The sequence below is a fragment of the Bombina bombina genome, chromosome 7 (assembly GCF_027579735.1).
Source record: "Bombina bombina isolate aBomBom1 chromosome 7, aBomBom1.pri, whole genome shotgun sequence".
Classification (NCBI taxonomy): Eukaryota; Metazoa; Chordata; class Amphibia; order Anura; family Bombinatoridae; genus Bombina; species Bombina bombina.
Window position 1 is genome coordinate 397,574,808 of NC_069505.1, and position 8,584 is coordinate 397,583,391.

The following is an 8,584-nucleotide window of genomic DNA, read 5'->3' on the forward strand; positions in this document are numbered from 1 at the left end:
ATGCATAAGGCTATCCTAAGGAAACAGTAACATATAATAAGGGTAGACTTGATGGGACATGCCTAAGGCTATCCTAAGGAAACAGTAACATATAATAAGGGTAGACTTGATGGGACATGCCTAAGGCTATCATAAGGAAACAGTAACATATAATATGGGTAGACTTGATGGGACATGCCTAAGGCTATCCTAAGGAAACCGTAACATGTAATATCTGTAGACTTGATGGGACATACATAAGGCTAGCCTAAGAAAACAGTAACATGTAATATGTGTAGACTTGATGGGACATGCATAAGGCTATCCTAAGGAAACAGTAACATGTAATATGTTTAGACTTGATGGGACATACATAAGGCTATCCTAAGGAAACAGTAACATGTAATATGTGTATTCTTGATGGGACATGCATAAGGCTATCCTAAGGAAACAGTAACATGTAATATGTGTAGACTTGATGGGACATGCATAAGGCTATCCTAAGGAAACAGTAACATGAAATATGTGTAGACTTGATGGGACATACATAAGGCTATCCTAAGGAAACAGTAACATGTAATATGTGTAGACTTGATGGGACATGCATAAGGCTAGCCTAAGAAAACAGTAACATGTAATATGTGTAGACTTGATGGGACATGAATAAGGCTATCCTAAGGAAACAGTAACATGTAATATGTGTAGACTTGATGGGACATACATAAGGCTATCCTAAGGAAACAGTAACATGTAATATGGGTAGACTTGATGGGACATACATAAGGGTATCCTAAGGAAACAGTAACATGTAATATGGGTAGACTTGATGGGACATGCATAAGGCTATCCTAAGGAAACAGTAACATGTAATATGTGTAGATTTGATGGGACATGCATAAGGCTATCCTAAGGAAAGAGTAACATGTAATATGTGTAGACTTGATGGGACATACATAAGGCTAGCCTAAGAAAACAGTAACATGTAATATGTATAGACTTGATAGGACATGCATAAGGCTATCCTAAGGAAACAGTAACATGTAATATGTGTAGACTTGATGGAACATGCATAAGGCTATCCTAAGGAAACAGTAACATGTAATATGTGTAGACTTGATGGGACATTCATAAGGCTATCCTAAGGAAAGAGTAACATGTAATATGTGTAGACTTGATGGGACATTCATAAGGCTATCCTAAGGAAACAGTAACATGTAATATGGGTAGACTTGATGGGACATGCATAAGGCTAGCCTAAGGAAACAGTAACATGTAATATGGGTAGACTTGATGGGACATGCATAAGGCTATCCTAAGGAAACAGTAACATGTAATATGTGTAGACTTGATGGGACATGCATAAGGCTATACTAAGGAAACAGTAACATGTAATATGTGTAGACTTGATGGGACATGCATAAGGCTATCCTAAGGAAACAGTAACATGTAATATGTGTAGACTTGATGGGACATACATAAGGCTAGCCTAAGGAAACAGTAACATGTAATATGTGTAGACTTGATGGGACATACATAAGGCTATACTAAGGAAACAGTAACATGTACTATGTGTAGACTTGATGGGACATGCATAAGGCTATCCTAAGGAAACAGTAACATATAATATGTGTAGACTTGATGGGACATTCATAAGGCTATCCTAAGGAAACAGTAACATGTAATATGTGTAGACTTGATGGAACATGCATAAGGCTATCCTAAGGAAACAGTAGCATGTAATATGTGTAGACTTGATGGGACATGCATAAGGCTATACTAAGGAAACAGTAACATGTAATATGGATATACTTGGTGGGACATGCATAAGGCTATCCTAAGGAAACATTAACATGTAATATGTGTAGACTTGATGGGACATGCATAAGGCTATCCTAAGGAAACAGTAACATGTAAGATGTGTAGACTTGATGGGACATGGATAAGGCTATCCTAAGGAAACAATAACATGTAATATGTGTAGACTTGATGGGAGATACATAAGACTATCCTAAGGAAACAATAACATGTAATATGTGTAGACTTAATGGGAGATACATAAGGCTATCCTAAGGAAACAGTAGCATGTAATATGTGTAGACTTGATGGGACATACATAAGGCTATCCTAAGGAAACAGTAGCATGTAATATGTGTAGACTTGATGGGACATGAATAAGGCTATCCTAAGGAAACAGTAACATGTAATATGTGTAGACTTGATGGGACATGCATAAGGCTATCCTAAGTAAACAGTAGCATGTAATATATGTAGACTTGATGGGACATGCATAAGGCTATCCTAAGGAAAAAGTAACATGTAATATGGATAGACTTGATGGGACATGCATAAGGCTATCCTAAGGAAAAAGTAACATGTAATATGGATAGACTTGATGGGACATGCATAAGGCTATCCTAAGGAAACAGTAACATGTAATATGGATAGACTTGATGGAACATGCATAAGGCTATCCTAAGGAAACAGTAACATGTAATATGGGTAGACTTGATGGGACATGCATAAGGCTATCCTAAGGAAACAGTAACATGTAATATGTGTAGACTTGATGGGACATGAATAAGGCTATCCTAAGGAAACAATAACATGTAATATGTGTAGACTTGATGGGACATACATAAGGCTATCCTAAGGAAACAGTAACATGTAATATGTGTAGACTTGATGGGACATGCATAAGGCTAATCTAAGTAAACAGTAACATGTAATATGTGTAGATTTTATGGAACATGCATAAGGCTATCCTAAGGAAACAGTAACATGTAATTTGGGTAGACTTGATGGGACATACATAAGGCTATCCTAAGGAAACAGTAACATGTAATATGGGTAGACTTGATGGGACATGCCTAAGGCTATCCTAAGGAAACAGTAACATGTAATATGTGTAGACTTGATGGGACATGCATAAGGCTATCCTAAGGAAACAGTAACATATAATAAGGGTAGACTTGATGGGACATGCCTAAGGCTATCCTAAGGAAACAGTAACATATAATAAGGGTAGACTTGATGGGACATGCCTAAGGCTATTGTTACGGTTACCCTTAGTCTCGCTGAGAGATGGACCGCTTAGTAGCCTGGATCCCTATTGCTAAAGAGGGGAGAAGCTGCTTTCCATAGTATTCTATATGAGTCTCGCAAATATAGAATAATCTCCCTTAGCTGCAGTACCGCTAGGATACCCTTCTGCCCACAAAAACGAGTCAACGCTGCGATTGAGGGTCAAACAAGAACTCAGGACTGGGATGCCCAGCCTGCTTTTTATTAAGGTTACATGCACACAGGGCACTCCCAGGGGGAGAGGGGGGGAAGCACAAAATCCCCCATCACACATTTAGATAGAGAGCACTGTCCTTTGACAGGCCACAATAGGATTACAGTACTTAAGATAACAAGTTTACAAGTTCATCTTATCAATTAGCAGTCTGGCTCCAGAGGTGATTAGACAATAGTTTCTAAAAGCTGAAAAAAAAGAGTTAACTCTTTATGAAATGATACTTGTTACGGTTTTCTTGGAGCCCTTCTTAGGCGCTGGCTTGCTGGTTCAGGCATTGCTGCTGGGAAATAAGCTCTTCACAACAAAATAACTAATGCTTCTGTAACAGTGCTCCCTTTCTGTGGAACACTCTGGCAGACACGGTCTGACCCCTTTTCGGGGCAGACTAAGGCTGTCCAGACCGCTGATTATGCGGGGCTGAGGTCGGTTTGTCTGGACAACCCGTCGGCGTTGCCATTCTGTTTCCCAGGTCTGTAAGTAATGGTGAAATTGAAGGGTTGCAACGATAAGCTCCAACGTAATAGCCTGCCGTTATCTCCAGAGACCCGGTTCAGCCACACCAACGGGTTATGGTCGGTGACCAGAGTGAACTCCTGACCATATAAATAGGGAGTCAATTTCTTTAATGCCCACACCAAAGCCAAACACTCCTTTTTGACCGCTGCATAGCTGACTTCGCGGGGCAGGAGCTTCCGGCTGATGTAGGCAACTGGATGCTCCCCTCCATCTTCGCCTACTTGGCTGAGGACGGCTCCCAGCCCGAACATGGAAGCATCTGTATGGACGATAAAACGTTTGTTAAGGGCTGGGGCCGCCAAGACAGGAGCATTAATTAGAGCATTTTTGAGAGCCTGGAAAGCCGTTTCACAGTGGGGAGACCACAGGACCTGTCGAGGTAAGTTCTTCTTGGTCAAGTCAGTCAGGGGTTTGGCAAGTGTGCTGTAGTCTGGTACGAACCGTCTATAGTACCCTGCCGTGCCCAGGAAGGCTAGGACCTGAGTCTTAGTGATGGGGGTGGGCCAATTGGCGACAGCTTCTATTTTGGCCGGCTCTGGTCGCTGCTTTCCACACCCCACCCGGTGACCCAGGTACTGTACCTCGGCCATCCCAAAGTGGCATTTTTCTGGCTTCAGAGTCAGGCCAGCAGCCCGGATCTGATCCAGAACCATTCCCACATGAGCTAAGTGGTCCTCCCAGGACTCACTGTGGATCGCTATGTCGTCCAGGTAGGCGCAAGCAAAACTCTGGAAGCCATCCAGGAGCCTATCCACCAAGCGCTGGAATGTAGCTGGGGCATTCTTCATCCCAAACGGCATTACCCTAAACTGATATAAGCCGAATGGGGTGACGAATGCCGACTTGGGGATAGCCTCCGGGGCCAGGGGAATCTGCCAGTAACCTTTGCAGAGGTCAATAGTGGTCAGGTAATTTCCCCTGGCTATACGATCGAGTAGCTCGTCTACCCTGGGCATAGGGTAAGCGTCCGTCACGGTATTTTCATTGAGCCTCCGATAGTCTACGCAGAACCGGGTGGTCCCATCTTTCTTGGGCACCAAGACAACTGGGGAGGCCCAGGGACTATCGGAGGGCTCAATTACCCTGAGCTGGAGCATCTCATCGATCTCCTTCTTCATTCCTGTCCTAACTGCTTCGGGGATTCGGTACGGAGCCTGGCGCAAGGGAGCTTGTCCCGGAGTATCTACCTGGTGGGTGGTTAAAGTAGTGTACCCTGGCTTCGGGGAGAAGGTGAGGTGTTTAGACTGGAGGAGTTGGTTGAGCTGCTCCCTTTCAGTGGGGCTAAGTCGGTCCCCTATCTGAACCTGCGCCACTATACCTGTGGGGATGCTCTTTTCTAATAGGTCTGGAATGGGTAAACTGTCGGGGTCTTCCTGAGGGGAACAACATACGGCCGTCACGTTCTCTGGCCGCTCAAAATATTCCTTGAGCATGTTTACATGGAATGTCTTTCTAAGATTGTTGTCGTGGCAGCTAGCTATCACATAAGTGGTGTCTCCCCTTTTCTCTACGATCTGGTAGGGACCCTGCCAGGACGCCTGCAATTTGTCTGTCTTCACCGGCTTAAGTACTAACACCTTTTGTCCTATGGTGAAGATTCTCTTTCGGGCCCCCCGATCGTACCATACTTTCTGTCTTCTCTGGGCCAACTGGAGATTAGCCCGCACGGATTTGGCTAATTGCTCCATTCGGTCCCTGAGTTCCAGCACGTATGGCACAATGGGGACACCGTCAGCCTCCATCTCTCCCTCCCAGTGCTCCCGGATCAGGTTTAGGGGTCCCCGTACCTTTCTTCCATAGAGCAACTCGAAGGGAGAGAACCCTGTCGTTTCCTGGGGCACCTCCCGATAAGCAAATAGGAGGTGCGGCAGGAAGCGTTCCCAGTCTCGGTATTCCTGAGTGAACGTCTTGAGCATTTGCTTGAGGGTCCCATTGAACCTCTCACACAGCCCGTTCGTCTGGGGGTGGTATGGGGAGCTCAGGAGGGACTTAATTTTGCAAACCTGCCAGAGTTGTTGGGTCAATTCAGCCGTAAATTGGGTGCCTCGGTCGGATAGGATTTCTTTTGGAAATCCTACCCGGGAGAACACCTGTACTAGTGCATTCGCTACCGTATCCGCTTGTATGTTGGATAGGGCGACAGCCTCTGGGTACCTGGTAGCGTAGTCCACTACGGTAAGAATGTATCGCTTACCGGAGGGACTAGGGGTAGCCAGTGGTCCCACTAGGTCAATAGCAACCCGGCTGAAGGGTTCCTCTACAATGGGCATATTTACTAGCTGGGCTTTTAGGGTGATCGCCTCGCCTTCCTACTCGTTGACACACATCTCAGGTGTTACAGTAAGTTCTAACGTCAGCGTGCACCCCTGGCCAAAAGAACGTGTGAGTAATGCGGTGTAGGGTACGGGTAACGGCTAGGTGGCCTGCTAAGGGGATGTCGTGGCCTATTTTGAGGATTTCTTGACGGTATTTGTGGGGCACTACCAGCTGTCGCCTTTTCTCTGTCCAGCGGTATAGTTTCCCTTTTTCCCATAAGAATGTTTCGTTATCTGCCCCGCCCCCTCCGGTCTCTGCTCGTTCCCGGTACTTTTGTAAGGTCGGGTCAGTCTTAGACTCTGCCTCGAAAGCATCTGGGCTGTCCCAGGGTATGGGGCCTAACCTGTCAGGCAAGGTCGGGGTAGGTCTTACCTGTGTCTCCCGCACTGGTGAGAGCTCTCGCTCCGTCCGGGCTTGGGCCCGTGTAGTCACTGGGTCCGCCTCGTTGTTGCATACTGGAGCATAGGCAGAAGTCATGGGGCCCAAATCGTTGCCCAGTAGTACTTCGGCAGGTAAATTATCCATTAGGCCCACGTTCACAGCCCCCTTTCCCGCTCCCCAATCAAGATGCACTTTAGCTGTTGGAATTTTGTACACATCCCCCCCCGCCACTCTAACGGCCACAGTCTGTCCGGATCGCTTGTGCTCTGGCACCAAATGACTCTGTACCAGCGTGATAGTAGCCCCTGTGTCTCGCAATCCCTCGGTAGATCGCCCCTCGAGCCATACCCTCTGCCGATGGTGCTGGCGGTTATCTGAGGCAGCATATACAGGGTCTGCCTCGTGAAGCGGCCCCACATATCCCTCCATAGGGGCCTCTTGGTTAACACAGAGGGCCCGGGCCGGACGATAGGACCCAGAGGGGTAATTGTAATTCCTGGGTGTCTGGTGCGTATTAAGGGGGCAGCTAGCCATGAAATGCCCTGGTTGCTTGCATCGGTGGCAAGTCGGTCTGGGACGCTCAGAGCTGTTATTGGGTGGTCCTGAGTGTCGGACGGGCCTTGTGGGCAACGGGGCTCGGAATTCAGTACGAGGGGGTGCACGGTAAACCTCTCTGGGTTCGACCCGTGCTGGAGCTCGGTAGTTCATGGGTTCGTGAAGACGGGAGTCATAATGTTCATCGGCCAATTTGGCTGCTTCTTCTAAGGTAGAAGGCCGCCTGTCTCGCAGCCATTCCTTCCCTTGCTGTTCCATGCCATTATAAAAATGTTCTAAGAGAAACAATTGTAAAATTTCCTCCCCAGTCACCGCTTTACTTCCGCTCAGCCAGTGATTTGCCGCTCTCCGCATTCGGTGCGCCCATTCCATATGGGTATCGTTAGGCTTCTTTTCCGTGCCCCGAAACTGTCGGCGATACGTGTCCGGAGTTACAGCGTACCGTCGCAACAGTGTCTCCTTAACTAGCTCATACTGTGTCACTTCCTCAGCACCCAGAGTACGAAAGGCTTCCAGGGCTCGCCCGGATAGTTTCCCAGACAATATCGTGGGCCACTCTCTGTTGGGAATCTGGTGCAGGGCACATTGCCTTTCGAAGTCCGCCAAATATTCATCAATCCCTGTCTCGCTCTCTAGGAAGGGTCGAAATGCCGCATAGGGTATCTTGGGCCTCCCAGCATTTTCGACAGGGATGATTACCTGCGGGGCTTCAGCATTGCGGTGTGCATTCGCTAGGTTGAGTTCGTGGGCTCGAGTCTCTCGTATATCCTCGTCCGCCTCTGCCATCAACTGCTGTACCAATTCCATGGAGGGGTTCGGCCCGTATAAAGAGAGCCTTTCCCGAACAATCCTGGTTTTTTCGTCACTAATCGTGGTCGGTGTTTCCGCCATTGTGAAGCTCTGATCCAGTTCGGTCAATTCTGCGATCAGCTCTCTCCTCGGCCGGTTGCTGGCGTACCCCCCTCTGCTTTCAAGTAAATCCTTTTGGGTTGTACGCTTCAATTTTTCGTAAGCGCTCTCCATCCGTTCTGTACCTCTCCTAGGAAATCCAGGAAAATCCCGCCGCTGCCGCCAAATGTTACGGTTACCCTTAGTCTCGCTGAGAGATGGACCGCTTAGTAGCCTGGATCCCTATTGCTAAAGAGGGGAGAAGCTGCTTTCCATAGTATTCTATATGAGTCTCGCAAATATAGAATAATCTCCCTTAGCTGCAGTACCGCTAGGATACCCTTCTGCCCACAAAAACGAGTCAACGCTGCGATTGAGGGTCAAACAAGAACTCAGGACTGGGATGCCCAGCCTGCTTTTTATTAAGGTTACATGCACACAGGGCACTCCCAGGGGGAGAGGGGGGGAAGCACAAAATCCCCCATCACACATTTAGATAGAGAGCACTGTCCTTTGACAGGCCACAATAGGATTACAGTACTTAAGATAACAAGTTTACAAGTTCATCTTATCAATTAGCAGTCTGGCTCCAGAGGTGATTAGACAATAGTTTCTAAAAGCTGAAAAAAAAAGAGTTAACTCTTTATGAAA